The sequence below is a fragment of the Lissotriton helveticus genome, chromosome 3_2, assembly GCF_964261635.1.
Source record: "Lissotriton helveticus chromosome 3_2, aLisHel1.1, whole genome shotgun sequence".
Classification (NCBI taxonomy): Eukaryota; Metazoa; Chordata; class Amphibia; order Caudata; family Salamandridae; genus Lissotriton; species Lissotriton helveticus.
The window spans coordinates 505,908,488-505,925,208 of NC_136062.1; the positions used below are offsets into that span (position 1 = coordinate 505,908,488).

At 46.8% G+C, this 16,721-nt stretch overlaps 1 protein-coding gene across 1 annotated transcript in view; it reads right to left on the bottom strand.

The window, feature by feature from the left end:
* Nucleotides 1–16,721, bottom strand: part of LOC144826386 (cytochrome P450 2K1-like) — a 429,013-nt gene that overhangs the window by 348,158 nt on the left and 64,134 nt on the right. The gene's annotated exons all lie outside the window — the stretch shown is intronic.

Sequence of the window (16,721 nt, forward strand, 5' to 3'; positions counted from 1 at the left end):
GAATGGTTGAAATGTGTGCACATTCTTCGGCAGGTGGTCAGTAACTCAGAGACTGGACTTACTTCACTCAAGAATTTTTTAACAACCAGGTTTATACAGTGCGCCAGACACGGCACTCAGAAATAGTTACCCATATCCATGGCCTTAACTACATTGGCGCCATTATCCGTGGAAACATAACCAATCATGTGTTTTCTTGTGAACAGCCATTGAAAGACCTTTGTGTTAAATTCATGCAAAATGTTTTCTGCTGTATGACTTTTCTCCGTGGCAAACATGGCTATTGTTGCATGTTTCCGAGCAGCTTTATAAACTTTGTCCTCGTCAACACCTGCGTTTATCTTGCCTTTAACCCCTGAAAAAGAGACTCAGTGTGCAGTGATGCACATATAATCAGTGGCTGCGCAACTGCTCCACATGTCTGTTGTCAGATGTATAGTGTGAACAGCACTCTTCTGCAAAGCTGCCCCAATCACCTCCAGCACATCTTCATGTAGTGCTGGAATCGCAACTCTGGCAACTCTGGCAAAATAGAACCGGCTAGGAACCTTCCATTTATGGCAGAGCGTTGCCACCATTTCAAGAAAACCCACCTCTTCCACAAAAGAAAAAGGGAGAAGGTCCAGCGCTAGCATTTTAGCCAGCTTACTGTTATACAGACGCGCCATTGGGTGGTTGCGTTCATATGGCGTTCTGAAAACAACATGCTTCTAATGGTGGGCTGGACCATTTTACGGGATGATGATGACTTCTGCGACCCAGTTACGCTCTGTGATGAACTTTTCCATGTTGGTGTCTCACTCTATCCCACACTCTTAGTGTGGCTCATAGATCTGCTGCTGACAGGGGTACTGGGTGTAAGTGAAGAAATGTTTGACGATTCTTCTTCCTCCTCGTCATCAGCAGATGAAACATCAATGGATACAATTTGTTGACTTGCAATTCGGGGATCCTTGATCTCCCTTAGGTGCGCATGTCATTTGACAGTGTGCTGTCTCTCAAGATGACCTCTCTGGCCTCCGGTACCATAGTTGGTACCAAGCTTACCACGACTAACTCGAACCTTACAAATGGTACAAATGGCTATGTTTTCCCTTGTTGGGCTAAAACTAAAGAAGTCCCAAACTGCGGACTTCAAATGTCTGTGGGGAGCGGAGGAGGCGATACTGGGAATGCTGCTAATGCCAGGTGAACTGGAGGATGTGTGTTGCCGAAATTTAGTACGTTGTGCACTTACAGCACCACTAATTGAGGACATGGAGGTCGAGGTGGATGGAGGTCCCTTCTGGCGAGAAAATATGGAAGCTGTAGGTGGTGGTGTTGGTGTACTAGTTAACTGCATTCGTGGTGGTCCCATTCCCACGTCGCCATCATCATCATCACGCTCAGCAGCATTTCGGGCAAGGGTGAAAATGTCTGTGTGCTGCATGCCCGCTGAGGCTGGAGTGACGCCTATGATGACTGCGTCGTCGTCGTGAGAGTCTTCATCAGCAGGAGCAGTATAAGCCCCTTCTTGTTCAGCGTCATCATCACACTCCATGACTCTGAGACTTTCGGGGACCTTCCTTTTACGCTTAGCTACCTTTGTCAGATCATGGTGTGCCTCACTCTCAGACAGCCGTGGTGGTTCCCAAGTTTCATCCATATCATCAGAAGGAAGGGGGCTTGAAGAAGAAGTAGACACCATCCTTGATCTTTTCCTTGCTGGGGATCTGGAAGACAATGAATCATCAGGAGGAGTGGCTTCCTCATGTGATACCTCGGCTTGAATGTCGATTTCCTGATGTGCCCCTACTTCGGGAGGAACAACTATTGTGGGCACTTGTGCCGCTCCATGCACCTCTGCTTGCTCCTTTCCTTGCACCGCCTCTCCTTCCACATGTAATTGGGCTTGTACTTGCACATGTGGTTGTTGTTGCGGCTGTGGAAGTTCAACACTCGTCAGATGAGTTACAACAACCTGTGTTGATTGAGGGATGCTGCTACTTTCTTGCGATGAGCCAACATCACTGGTAGATGGTGATTGAACAACTATACTGGCTGCCTCTGCAGCACTCAAGGGCGTGGACCTAAGTTGGCGTGGTGGTGGTGGCACTGAGCCCAATGGAGCAGAGGTGCTGCTCCCAGCTTGGTCCCCAGCAGACCCCGCTGCTGCTGCAGGCGTACCTTTATTTATCCCAAAAAATGTGGCGGTCGTCACACCAGTCTCCTTGGTAAGTGGCGCCAGTTGCTTCTTCTGCTCCTTACTGGCAACTTTCTTGCTAGAGGAGCTACGGGCAACTTTTTTTGGGGCCATCTTCTTCAGATTTCAGAACAGCAGGCCGCAGTTGCACAAGTTGCAGAGTTGTCTGTGGCCACATGTGACGTTGTGCTGCACACACCGCAGCAGGACTTCTTCCTGGCACTGATGAGGAACGATGAGGCTGATGATTTGTCTTTCTGCACCTAAAAGCAAACGAAGCCAGAGGAACATCAGTTAAATAAATGTTGCATATATAGCGCTTCAATTAATAGTTTGCAATAATCCATATTTGTAAAGCGCACAATCACCCGTAAGGGTCTCTAGGCGCTGGGGGCCGTCGGGAAGATTAAGCAAGCTATTGCCCAGAGTCACATGGTGCTGGGCTAATCTGCTGCCGGAGCCGGGGATCGAACCGTGATCCCCAGATTCCGGAGTCAGTCCCCCTGGCCGCGGCGCCACACCTCTTCCACCAAGTAAGCATTTTTATTATACCTACCCCCCAAAATGGAAAGACCAATAAAATGCACCACTGACAGAGTACCCCTGGGCATAATGGATGAAAGCATGGCAGACTGGATGCAGGCCTATGACACAACAAAGCACACTACCTGGCTTCAAAATGGACCCTAGATCCCCACACACATGGCCAGGCCCTGCCTGTACCAGCACTCAAAATGGCCCCCACCCACATGGACAGGCCCCATCAACACCCCCAAAAATCGAAAAACACACAAAAATCAGCACAATCCCATGCCATCCATGCCCTCAATGATGTTTAAAATCAAGACACCCCACAGAAAGACTTGGTCCATGCACCACTCACTACCCCTGGCCATAATGGATGAAAGATAGGCAAAATGGGTGCAGGCCTGAGAACACTGCCTGCCTTCAAAATAGCCCCTTGCACATGCCCTGCCTGTACCAGCACTCAAAATGGCCCCCACCCACATGGACAGGCCCCATCAACACCCCCAAAAATCGAAAAACACACAGAAATCACCACAATCCAATGCCATCCATGCCCTCCATGATGTTTACATTAAAGAGACCCCACAGAAAGACTCAGTCCATGCACCACTGGGCACCCATGGGCAAAAGGCCCGAACAGCAGCCAAAAAAATCGAAAAAAACACAAAAATCAGCCTAATCCCATGCCATCCATGCCCTCAATGATGTTTAAATTCAAGACACCCCACAGAAAGATTTGGTCCATGCACCACTCACTACCCCTGGGCATATGGATGAAAGCTAGGCAAAATGGGTGCAGGCCTGAGCACACTGCCTGCCTTCAAAATGGCCCCTTGAACCCCAAGCACATGGCAAGGCCCTGCCTGTACCAGCACTCAAAATGGCCCCCACCCACATGGACAGGCCCGATCAACACCCCCAAAAATCGAAAAACACACAAAAATCACCACAATCCAATGCCATCCATGCCCTCCACGATGTTTACATTAAAGACACACCACGGAAAGACTCAGTCCATGCACCACTGGGTACCCCTGGGCAAAAGCCCCAACAGCAGCCAAATAGGGGGAAGAGCAGTTTTTATTTTTATTATACCTACCCCCCAAAATGGAAAGAGCCAATAAAATCGAAAAAACACAAAAATCAGCACAATCCCATGCTATCCATGCCCTCAATGATGTTTAAATTCAACAAAACAGTTGTATCATGCACCCATAACTAACCCTGGTCCTACTGGATACTGTGGCTACCCACAATATATTTTATTTAATGTTCTTAAAAAGTTCCAAAATTGTAGTTGCAGCAACTGTAATGCCCCAAACAAACTTACTTGTGAAATTTGATTTCTAATCCAAAAGTGATCCAAAGAAAGTCAAAAAGGCCTCAAATCCAAATATCCAGCAGCATCCACAAAAAGTAATCCTTCCAGGTCAAGATCCAAATGAAAGTGACCAGCACATGAACAAAGCACTAGGAGGAGCCTGCTGGACAGGAACAGGAAGTTGGAGACTGTGGGGCACTTCCTTCCTCCCACCCCCCCCCCAAAATGGACTCCTTGTAAAAAAAAGTGCAGGCAAATGTCAACCTGAGGAGTTATTCTGATAAAAATCATCATTTTCAGAAGGTTTATGCTGCTTGCTGATGGATTTCTTGTTCAGAATTCCAAATTTTGCAATTTCGCGAGTGCGAGATTGTTGCTGCCCGCCGTATCTATGTGTTTGCAATTGCAAACTCTCGCGATGCGTGCTGTGCAAGGTGGCAAGCCGCGATGACGTAATCGCGGTCGCCAAACTCCCGCGGGATCCCGCAGCAAGATCCAAAATGGCGCAGCACATGCAAAATATGGAGAAAAACAACTCTGCAAAAAAATCTGCGCGTGCGAATTTGCGAATTTTCGGCAAATTCCCGAGAATTCGCGGATTGCGAATTTGCCGAAAATCCGCAAATTCCGCGAGCGGAACGGATTAGTGAATACAGTGGAGAAGAATGAAAGTGAAAAGAGGACTAGAAGATTGAATCAAAGAAAGGCAGGAAGGGAGTGGAGGCAGTTTCGGCATTCCTGAAAAAACTCACAATAGCGAGTATGGATTGCTACAGCAGGATGTGCCATCCCAAGCACCTAACATGCTTCAATATATTTGTGAATACAAAGTTATAACTATTATGAAGGGTCTACTCCGCCTTTCATCTTTCTAAGCTCCGTACGATAAATACCATTGAGTTCAGTAATAACACACATCCTTTGCAGTGCTGTGAAGCTACTGTGTGGTGATAAATGGGTTGTGTTTTGTTTGACCCTTGTTATCTCAGAAAACTCAGGGCTATAAATAAAGGATATTAATTGCCACAACTATTGGTGTGTGCTTGCCTAGTTATGAATGTTCATTCTATTTTGAATTCAAAAATTATCATAATTTCAAAACATCAGGCAATTGAATTTTGGGGCACTGCTATGAGAAATTGTGGAAGCTACTTTCTCCCATGTTTTGTTTAACGCCACCTGACTGCAGGAATTGACTGCTAGTTTGGAATTTGTATACTCAGCCAGGCTAAGGTAAAGGGTCTGACTGTCAGCTGCTATCCCTGATGAAGGTGGATAAACAGAGTGTTTTTGAGGGAAGCTCGCTGGGCATCCTATGGACATGTATGAAAAAAGTGCATTGTTGTGGCTCTATCACATCACACGTCATTGGGATGGACAGAAAAAGGATAGAATAAAAAGGGAACTGCTTAAGTAAAGTGTTCCAATACTTCAGAGTTTAATTGGTGCTATAGCGCTTTACATGAGCACCAGTTACAATGCACAATGACGTCTTCATTTTTGGTAGGCTTGAGGACATTAACTGATTCTCTCAAAATTACAGGATATGGATCCAACACAGAGACTCAAACCTGGTTCCCTGGTAACAAATTCGCCAGCTCTGGTTGTTATTCCATATTTTCTCCCGAATGTTTAGAAAGATATAGTACAATCTGAGGATTGTTCATCTCTAGGTAAATTAAGTATTGTTGTGTTAATAGCACACATAGAGTACGTGCAGTATCAATAGCGGTGTAAAGACAAGTTGGTGATTTTGTTGTTAAAAGGGATGCAGAAGTCCAAATGTTTACAGGAAAATCAATGTGGAAAACAGCAGACCTTTGCGAACTCTGGTTAGTAATCTTTATAATTACATTTGTATGTCTGGCTGGAAAGAGCATTACCACTCACTGCTAGGGTAACCGGAGAATAAGCACGGGCCCCCACGTAAACACACATGCAAATCGAATGACTGCAGAGAAGTAGAATGCTGGGAACTGATTGGTGGTCACAGAGAGTCTGCAGTAGTTATGCACAGAAAGCAGATGTGATAATGAAAGTGGGTGCCATGAGGCACCCGTGTTGATAATATGAAAGCGGACATTAATAATAGTGAAAGCAGGGGCCAAGTGGCACCCAGGTTGATATTAATGAAAGGGTCATTTGTAATAGTGTCAGCGGGTGCTATGTGCCTGTGTTGATATTATTGAAAGCGGCCTTTTGTAATAGTGACAGCTGGCTTTGTGGCTCATATTGATATTAATGAATGTGGACATTTATAAAAGTGACAGCGGGTGCCGTGTGATGTCTGTGTTGATAATAATGAAAGCGGGCATTTATAATAGTGAAAGCAGGTGCCGTATAGCGCCCCTGTTGATATTAATGAAAGCGGGCGAAGTTGTTCCAAGTTGCTTGAAAAGTGAAAGAGCCATGCAAGAAACAGGTCGTGCCCGAAGTTTAAGTGTCTCCAGTTACGGAAGCAGGGTGTGATCTCCAAAACAAATAAACAAACATGCTGTGAAAAACAGATGGCACACTGCATGCAATTAAAAACAAGTGCGAGCGTAGCGGACGAAAACTGAAGTTAGGCAGCGCTGCTTCAGGACTACACGGACGTTACCATAGTATCAACAGCCAACAGAAAGCAAAATAAGAACACCAATGACACAGGTAAACCAATCGCAAGCAGAAAAACACGTTACACAGAGTTTCAGCCAACATACTTTATGTCTCTCTGAGACAGCGCATGCAGCGCATGCGCTGCCAAGACGAGACCTACAAATATTGGAAGGCCGGCAGTTGCCTGAAGCCACAGCCCTCCGGGGTTGTGGCACAGGTCGCCTGGGCCTTCTCTGACTCTCCTGGGCCCTCAGATACAGCTCCGTGGTCTTCACTCATTCCTAGACGACGTTCCTCGCAGTAAGGTTCCAACAATGCCTCTCCACCACTGCCGCTAAAGTCTCTCTCCATGTCTTCTCTTCCTCATGTCATCCTACTTACGTCCTTTTCTTCCTGGTTGGCCGCCTGTGTCCGCCCGACTAAATCGCTGATTGGTTCAGCGTGACGTATGTTTCAGTAGCTAGACCGTTCATTCTGAGATGTGATGGGAAAGATAATGCGGCAATTACGGTGTTTTTGTGTGTCCCCGATGCCCGACCACAGTGCAGCAGCCCTTTTTCCAGCACAACCTTCACACCAACAAATGTCATACAGCCAGCTGACAAGAGTGTTGTGGAGGGGGCCAAGGTATCAGATAACTTGGAGGAGCAGAAGAGAGAACTGGAATCTAAGCTGCTAGGAAGTCACACTGAGACAAGTGGTTTATTAAATCTGTGTGGCTTGAGGTACAGGACAGGCCACAAGTACACTCTAAGGGACATTGTGCTGTGGAGCAGCATGTAGGCCTTGCTCTTGGAATGCTGCACATTCACATACAGAGAAGGATAGTGGGTTTTCTAGTTAGCAAGAGGCAATGTAGCGATCGGGCATTGGGGGATAGATGACCAAAGAGAGGTATGCCCCACGAGGAATTTGAGACAATGGTTAAGCACTGGCCACATTTGGGCTTTACTTGGCTATGCTTGAGCTTGGTTCCGTTTGGCTGCATGCATAATATAAATACAGCCATTGATAATTACAGTCACCATTTCGTTAGGTGACGCAGTGACCATACTCTTAGCTAGTCATTTGTTGAGCCGGTTAGGTTAGCGGCCTACATGATGGAGGATTTGGGTTTTGAAGAAGTCATGCGCCTCCTCGCAGAGGTAGGGCGCATTGGTTTACTCATGCCGGGCACTTGCATTGTGGCACGCCCGGCAAGGCATTTGGCAAGCAAAATGGCAGCAGTAATCCTAGCCTGCTCACCTCCGTATTGTATCCTAAATATGGCAGGGAGATAGTAGGTAAGCTCCAGGGGACAATAGGTAGGGAGGAGAGCGGCCTGAGTGATGTCACACAGTACAAAACAAGGGGGCACTTGGGAGGAGTGGGGCAGAGGCACCTTTTGCGGCAGAGAAGCAGAGTGGCAGGTGTAAGCGAAGTGAGAGGCATAGGAAGGTCATAGGGTGAGGTAAGCAGGGGGAGTTAGGAGTCCAAAACAGGGGGAAGAGCAGGTAGATAGAGACATTAACAATGGCATGCCAGACCTACCTTTTCTTTTGCAGGAACAGGGTCACAGCGGACATGCAGACTTTAAAGTCTAATGCGGCTCACAGACCCTTAGGGGAAGAGATGGCAGGGTCTCAAGCGGCAAGCCAGATGCTGAGGTGGCACAACCTCAACACTGTCACAAGGTCTGGGGTGGCCTCGGTAGTGCATCAACCAGGATGCCTCAATGTGGCACTTTGTACGGTAGAGTCAAGCAAAGGTAAATGGCGGCGCGACAAGGAGAGTGTATTACAGTCCCATGGCCCCCCTCAGGTAGCACATTAGGTTTTGATTGGAATGCCGACAGGGTTATGGATACACAGGGCAGGGACTATGACAAAACAAGGTTCAAAGTGGGTGAAGATGTGAATGATGAGGTGCATGAAGAAAACTGGTGGTGGACAAGTGGCATGAAGGGGTTCAGATAATATAGTTGTTTCTAGTAGGTTGCAGGAGCATCATGGTAACTGATGGGTGGATGGATAAGGAACGGAAGCAACGTTTACCCAGGTAAGGGTGCAGAAGGCACTGAGCAAAATGTAATACACACACACAAGGTGTCCGTGAAGTTAAACACAGGGGGAAGGTGGGAGCAGCAAGCACATATTTTTATGGAGTGGTTTGTACACCAAAGACATCAGGATAAGTACAGAGGTGCAACCAGTGAAGAAGAAGTTCAGGGTTGCCCAAGTGCAGACGGAAGGGTTATAGGATCAGGCACAGGAAACAGGGACTCCACAATCTGGGGCAAAAGGAGAACAGAAATTGCCGCAGGGAAAAGAAGAGGAGGGACAGGACAAGACAGGGAAGGAGGACAAGGTTGCGAAAGAGAGTAAGGAACTAAAAATTAAGACATTGCTGTGTATGGGGATGACTACGCCTCCTGGAGCGTATTTATTGTTGGCAACCAAGGAGAAGATATGGAAAGGGGAGTACGTAGAAATGCTCAAGCTTCTTTACAGGGTGCTTAATCCAAAGAAGATGTATTTGCATTGTAAATTTGCCTGGGGTGCTTACGACTATCGAGGACTGCAGGGCTGCATTTTTGATTTACATGAGTGAATACTGTGAGAAATACCTGGAATGGTGCGTTTTACAATTCAAATATATATGGATGTGATATGCAGGGCGCGTATCACGTTCAGGGAATACGCCTGGGCACATTAAGACAAGGAGTTTTGCGCAAGCCTAGCATGGGATCTGGAAGCAAAATGGGGAGAAATTGACACCAACTTAAGCCAACAGATGATGTGTTCCGTAACGTTTGGTAACAATTACACTTATGGTGAATATCCTACCATTAGTGTTAGAACTTGGGGTCTCTAGTTGGCAGAGGTAGGTACCTTTGACCAAATAGGCACCCTTGTTTCTAAGTCAGAGAAGGGGATTACACTGCTGCATAACCCCTGCTCACCCCCTTGGTAGCTTGGCACGAGCAGACAGGCTTATCTCAGAGGCAGTGTGTAAAGTATTTGTTGACACATACAGTAATACAGTGAAAACACTACAGATAGACACCACAAAGATTTTATAAAAATAAATATTCTTTTTATAGTCTAAACACAGGACCATAAACAACAAAAAATCCACAATACTGCAATCAGTAATAATTCTTCAAGATGGTAGAAATAGTTAAAAATAGGTTATTCACTTAAAACAAGCCTTTAGCAACAGATAACCCCAACTGGATTTATCACGACATCAAGGTCAAAGAAATCCCAAAGTACGGCTCCGACCGTGAGGTGCGCGGCGTCGGACCCAAAGTCAAAACAGACCCACAAAGAATAGTACCTTGGAAGAGCAAAAACTAAGACAGCTCACGGCGTTGGTGAGGTGCAACGTCATTGGTGCATTGCGGCGTCAGTTCCTTGCTTTATGGGAGATGACGAATCGGGACCTGGATGCTTGCGTAGGCAGGGGAGGTGTCGGTTCCTGACCGGAGAGGAGGTAACGTCACGATGGTGCCGAAATTACGGTTCTGTATGATGGCAAGATGTAAATGGATTCTTGACCACCCACGTTGACGATCGGCTCCGCAATGATGTCGGCTTCAGAGTTGATGCGGCACAGCAGCAGGCATCGGGCCTATGTTGCAAGTCATACCAGAGCTCACGGCTATGGCAGGCTTATGATGTCGTCCGCTGGCGTCTATGTGGCACGACGGGCGGTGTCGGGTCTACATTGCAAGTCAGAGCAGCGCTCACGGCTTCGATGCAGATGATGGCATCGTTCGCCAGCCTCGGTGTTGCAAAATTCTTTCTGTAGCAACTAGAACAGCATGTTCCAGATGCAGGCAAACAGAAGGGGTGGAGTATGGTATCCCTGACATTTTGGTCAGGAGGCAAGCTCAAATCAAGCCCTGGGATTAATATTCTGCAAGATGAAGAAAGTTCCCTCTCCTCTCCTTGGCAGTGAAGGCACCACTGCAGGCCAACCCAGCAACACAGCACACTGGCAGGCGGGCAGTCCAACTCCGACAGCTTCTTTGGTTCTTCTTCTTGGCAGAGGTTGGTATTGTTGTTCCAGAAGTGATCTAAAGTCCTGGGGTCTGGGTCCCCATATTTATACCAATAAATCCTTTGTCCTCTGGAGGCAGAGGGGCCTGTACCCAGTCCAAACCAGTTCAGTGCATTCCTGGAGCACTTTGTTGACAGGACTCCTTTTTTCATTTGTCAGGGTGGGCCAGGGACATCAGACACACCACAGGAGGTGGAGACAGCATTATGGATGGCAGGCACAGCCCTATTCAGACCCAGGTGCTATCCCCTCCGACCACTCTACATGCTGATATGTCTATTCAGCCTGGTGCTGAATCATCCTGTCTCCTGGAATCCCCCAGCCCCTGTCACTTACAAAACCAGACACACAATACACAAGCTAACAGAGGCACGCTGGATGTTTAGGCAAGATAATACCTACTTTCTAAAAGTGGTATTTTCAAACACAGAATGTTAAAAACAACTTTACTAAAAGGTTTATTTTATCATTCTGAGTTCAGGCATACTTAACTCAAATTTCTACCATGTTCTCTGGGTCAGTTAGGATTATAAGATGTTATAAACAAACTGCCCATTCTAGCCTATGGGGACTGGTAGCCTTGCAATAGTGAAAAATGAAAATGGCTGTAATTCACTATTAGGACATGCCACACATACCAGGGCATGTCCTACCTTATATTTACAATGCACCCTGCCTTGGGCCTACCTTAGGGGTTTCTGACATGAAGAAAAGGGAAGGTTTAGGGACTGTTAAGAGGGTGCACTTACCACGCTGACATGGCAGTACTAGACTGCATACAGGCTCTGCAATGGCAGGCCTGAGACACACTTTACAAGCTGCTTCTGTGGGTGGCACAACCCGTGCTGCAATCCAACCAGCAACATTTGATTTATAAGCCCTGGGCACACATGGTGCACTGTAATTGGGTCTGACAAGTAAATCAAATAACCCAATCATCGAGTCACTGATCAATACATCAATTTAACCTGGGGAACACTTGCACTGTGGCACTGAATAGCAGTCACACGGTGCCCAAAGCATCTAACCAGAAAAACAGATCATTAAAAAATGGAACCAAATGGTACCAGGTCTAACAATTAGTATATATTAGTATATGAGACTTTCAGTCTGATCCACCCACCCAGGGAGAAGTGGAGACAGTGACCAAGACTCAGGAAGGAGCACTTGGGACATTTTATGATTTTACCAAGGGCTCCTGTATGAGAGAGTACTGGAAGTTCCAGCACACATATTTCAAGTGGAGGGTAGACACCTCCTTGTGCAGTGCAATGGGTAGGGAGGTGGTGGACAGGGAAAACAGCCAGGACAATGGAATCAAGACCATGGGCAATACAGCAGACATCAAGGGAATCAGGCAGCAGGAAACAGAGGAGGACGAGGGTGCACACTGGAATATGCACAAAGGCTGACACCCAATGTATGGCAAGCGGCTGCAAGGTTGGTTTGCATGTTACCATGACAAAGGGGATGCAAAGTTGTTGAGCTATATTTTTCGGGAAGGGTTTCGGCTGGGGTAAAAGGGCCCCAGAGCAGCAAGATGGGCAGAGAGCTTGAAATCCTCATAGTCACATGAACAAGTGATGAGGACAAAGCTCCAGAAGGACGTACTGGAAGGCAGAATGGCTGGGCCATTCGAGACGTGAACTATTCTTAATTTGATCATATCTCCAACTGGGGTAGGGGGAAGAAAAGGAAAATGGCAAATTTTGGCTTCTACAACATTTGTGGAGAAGTGTGGCTCACTGGTTAGAGCAGGCAGACCCTGAAGCAGAGGTCAGACCCGGGACCAGGGTTCAATTCCCGACGCGGCAGGGTCTTGAGCTCAAATGTCCATGGACTCGATAATTCTCGCTTCGGTGCCTGACCTAATCATGGGTTCACACTCTGCAACTCTGGGCATTAAGCTTGCTTAATCTCCACAACGGCCCCCCTGCGGCGGGATGCCTGGCTTTCACCTTGGGGATGCCCTGTAGGGGCTATCTCACAGGGAAAAGCCAGGACGGGTTCCCAAGGCAAGCGCGGAGATACCCCTTCGGGGGTCGATTCAGGCGCTATATAAGAAACATAATAATAATAATAATAATAATAATTTGCCATGGCCGGAGGGGAGCTCAGTCAATGATTTTATTCAAGGGGAGCATACGGCGGTATCATATTTCTCAGTGGATGTGGCCATGGCAATGGTGGAACAGATCGGAAGAAGCACACTTATGGCGAAGTGCAACATTAGATCAGCAATCAGTCCATCCAGAGGATTTCCAATTGCATAGCATTCAATTTGACGGCCAATGGTACATCGACAAGGCACTACCCATGGGCTGTGCTATATTGTGTGCACTTTTTGAGCAGTTCAGCTCTTTCTGACAATGGGTTTTCACGTTGCACACTGGAAAGAAGACAGTGAAGCACTATCTGAGTGACTTCTTTTTTGCAGGTCAAACCGGTTCTGTGGACTATCAACAGCAGTTGGTGAAGTGAGTTAAAGAACGATGATGGATTCAATCCAGATCTGTGACTGGGGGTGAATGTTTGAAAAGTTTCAGTGCTCCTTTCATCATCTCCTTGTGTTTACAAAATATTTAGGGACATGTGAGGTTTTTTTGTAGAGAAGAATGGTTTGGGCGGGTGGAACATCCAGAGTTGAGGTGCGATGCATCTGAATGTTTTAGAGGGAATGGGGTTCACTAGTTTAAGTACAGGATGGAGCTATGTGTTGCAAATCAAGCAGTTGATGAGAGAATGCTCGAAGGAGAAAATAACCGACAGAGGCTCCTGGGAGGGTCAGAAAAGTAGGAGGCAGCCTTTTTCTGGGTGCTGGTGGGCATTTTCAGTTGCCATGGTTATACATTTAGATGATGGTTGTGAAAACAGGGGAATCAGAACAATGGGGGGTGATGATAAAGATAAAACAGGAGGAAGCAACAAATAAATAGTTAAGAGTCAGGATACTTAGCTAGTTAGATGTTAATAGATGCAGGTTAAAGTGCTTATGGATGCAAAGGTTAAAATTTCAATTACAAGCTAGCAGTGTTTTTTTGTTTTTAACAGAGTGTTATATAGTGCAAATTTGACCCGAAAGGTATTGGTTATCTGAGCGCTTTACATGAGCACCAGCTGTGATACATGAGTACACATTAATTTTTCTGTTAGGCACGATGAGATTAAGTGATTTGTGCAGAATCCCTTTAACGCGGACAACGCGAATAACATCGCAAAGTTGGTTGAAACTCTCCTTTGAAAAGTGGGTGTCGAAAAAGCTAAGCCACCCCTGACACCGATCCAATTGTGGCCAACGAAGGGTTTAACAATGGGATCTAGGTGATACTAGACGAAGTCCTTCCAAAGAAAACCATTCAGATACACAAAGGGCCCAATAGAATGGCCTGGTATCCCCATGAACTCCGATAATTAAAGCAGTTTTGTAAAAGAATTTAAAGAATTTGGAGAAAAGACTTCTCCCCAGCACGAAATGGGAATATAGAGATGCTATTAAAGTATATAGGATTGAAATTAAAAGGGCGCAGGCCTCGTACTATTAAGAAAAAATCTCCCTGGCAGCTGACTCTCCCCACAAAACATTTCGCATTGTGAAAAAATGAATGAAAGCCCCTTCTCCTCCTGATGCACCTGAGGCAACGGGTCTTCGTTGCAATTAATTTGTGGACTACTTTTATAATAAAATTCAAATGATCTTTATGTCTTTTGCCATTAATGACAGTTATATTTCTCCAAATTTGATAGAGGCCTTTCTCTCTCCGGACCTTGAGACACTCCAAGCCACTTTAGCACTTCTCACTAGCGGGTCGCCTAAAGATTCTGCCCCCCTAAGAAACCGAAACTCGTGCCTGAATCAGTTAGTCCAACTATCTTAGACTTGGTCAACTCCTCGTTATCCTCGGGTGTTGCCCCCCACGTGGAAAAAGCCATGGTGAAATCGCTCCTGAAAAAAACTAGTTTGAACCCAGATGGTCTTGGTAAATACTGACCAATCTCGCTCTTTCCTGGGATCAGCAAAATAGTGGAGAAGTATATAAAGTCAACGCCTTACATGTACCTGGAATCTCATAACCTTCTCCATTCTTTTCAAACCGGCTTTTGTCCGAGTCAAGATACGGAAACAGTCCTGCTGGCAGTCGTGGAAGATGCCAGAAAGATCCTCGATGCAGGAGGCTCCTCTGCTGTGATTCCTTTAGACCTCAGCACAGCTTTCGATACGCTTAATCACCGTATCCTGGTCCAACGACTCAGAAATCTGGGGGTGTCCCGAGTAGCCCTTACCTGGCTGCAATCTTTCCTGGAAGAAAGATCTTTCCAGATATTTTAGGTTGAGCCTATCTCGAAATCTCTGCCTCTCCACTCTGGGGTACCCCAGGGATTGTCCCTGAGCCCTACTCTTTTTAATGTTGATATGGCTCCTCTTGCAGACATCATTCTTCCCTTTGGAGTACATATTGTGACCTATGGTGACAATACTTAACTGGTCATTGCACTGAATCACCCAGACAAAGCCTCTATATGTCTTTGCCCCTACCTTGAAGAAGTAGCCAAATGGATGAGTCTTTCACATCTAAAACTGAATGTTGACCAGACTGAGCTCATGCTCCTTGGCAACCTTTCTCTTTTTATAGCAGATACCCGGTGGCCAGCCGGTATGGGCCCCACTCCTGCCCCTAAGCCAGAGATAAAGAGCTTGGGTTTTGGCTGTACCAAGACCTTAGCTTCAAAGTCCAGGCCAAGGGAAGGTTGTGGCCTCCCGTTTTGGCATCATAAGGATGCTTTGTAAAGCGCTCCCTCTGCTTCTCACCCAGGCAAGAAAGATTACAGTTCATGCACCGATTCTTTCATGCCTGGACTACGGGAACACTGTATACCTTGGGGATCCAAACTCGGTCATCGTCAAGCTCCAAACAGGGCAGAACTGTGCGGCAAGGACTCTAATGGGGACTCCGAACCGGCAGTCCACAAAACCGGCCATGAAATCACATCATTGGCTTATGGCTCGGGAGAGAGTCTACTTCAAGGCCTTATGCACTTCCTGTAGGAAGGTGGATATCTGACTATGGTTACCCCCAAACTTTTTGCCTGGTGTTTAGCTGGTTTTTGACTTTAGTTGGCCTGGGACCCTGCTATTCAGGGCCCCAGGCTAATTGCTCTCTCCTTAAAATGGACTCCATGTACCTTAGGTACATACACAATTGGAATTGGTTCACCTTATTGGCCCCTGTAACAGTGTACCCCAGGTACCCAGGGCATAGGTGCTTCCAGGGCCTACCAAAGGCTGCAGCATGTAGTATGCCACCCCTGGACTGGCCTCCATATTTGACACAACTGGCTGATCACTCAGCTGGGGTAAGTCGGTGTAATCACCCCTTACTTAGGAATAATATGCCTATATCTAACCTAACATGGACACATATGTTCCTATCAGCCACTCCTATGGAAGGCCTCATCAATCCTGGAGGCAGAGTGCTCGGAAATATGTGAGATGGTGCTCTGGCATGAGCTGAGCCTGTCTACAGCTTTTGGAACCACGTCCTTTGGCTGTTCCATGATACTGCCATACCATATAATCTTAAGTGCATTATGAACCTCACGGTTAAATGCTATCTTTGGTTTGGCTTTATCAAAACATGTCGAGTAAGGTGTCATACGAATTGGAATACTACCCCCTCGCCAGTTCTGGCGACGGGGGTAGCATTCCACCCTTTTAGAGGGACACGACATGTACCTAACTGAACCCCGGTTAAAGTTAAACGTGAGCCTTAGCGTCACAAAATGGATGCTGCCACCACAGACACGAGTCTGACCTCCTGCTGCTGGGAGTCCTTCCAGCGAGGGCGGCTTGGACAAAGGGTTTCCTGCCTTGGGAGGTGCTAGCACCACCCCAGACAGGATTTTGTGTATTGGGTAGGACAGGGCTGAATAGAATGAGACATGCCTGGGGCACACAAGGTGTCCCTGTGCATATGCCAGTTCAAACCAGTGCTGGGGCTCTCCAGTCCCAGTCTTGGCGCGCAGCTCGACAAAGGAAAGGGGGTGTAACCA